Source organism: Rhincodon typus, unplaced genomic scaffold (genome assembly GCF_021869965.1).
Source record: "Rhincodon typus isolate 14 unplaced genomic scaffold, sRhiTyp1.1 hic_rhity00000062, whole genome shotgun sequence".
Lineage (NCBI taxonomy): Eukaryota > Metazoa > Chordata > Chondrichthyes > Orectolobiformes > Rhincodontidae > Rhincodon > Rhincodon typus.
The window spans coordinates 76184-76655 of record NW_025965700.1 but is presented as its reverse complement, the minus strand read 5'-3'; the positions used below and the strand labels follow the sequence as shown (position 1 = coordinate 76655).

The 472-nt window shown below is 62.7% G+C and overlaps 1 protein-coding gene across 1 annotated transcript in view; it reads right to left on the bottom strand.

The window, feature by feature from the left end:
- Positions 1–359, bottom strand: part of LOC109938751 (arylamine N-acetyltransferase 2-like) — a 4002-nt gene extending 3643 nt beyond the window's left edge. The window contains exon 1 of the mRNA XM_048621131.1: positions 62–359. The gene's annotated coding sequence lies outside the window, so the exon portion shown is untranslated. The remainder of the gene's footprint in view (positions 1–61) is intronic.
- Between the last annotated feature and the right edge of the window lie 113 nt (positions 360–472).

Here is a 472-nt window from a genome sequence, read left to right as displayed (position 1 = left end):
GCTTGGCTCTCTGGGCCGATATCGACCGGACCTTCAGGAGTCAAAATCCTGGAATACCCACCGCGCTGCCTCCCTGCGCTATACGGAGGGCTGGTGGGTCAAAACGCGGATGAGGGACGAAATTAAGGGCTGAAAGAAAAAATACAGGCCAGTCAGCGATGCCCAGAAATGTGGAACCAAAACAAAAAGATGTTTTAAACAAGAGACGCACAGGACGTTCTGTGCAAGAGTGTGTACTGTCCCTGGGAGCACCAGGCGCACGTTGTGAAAGATCAGGGTCCAGCGCTGAGGGAGCGGGCACTGTCGGAGGGTCCAGCGCCGAGGGAGCGGGCGCTGTCGGAGGGTCCAGCGCCGAGGGAGCGGGCGCTGTCGGAGGGTCAGCGCCGAGGGAGAGGGCGCTGTCGGAGGGTCAGCGCCGAGGGAGCGGGCGCTGTCGGAGGGTCAGCGCCGAGGGAGCGGGCGCTGTCGGAGG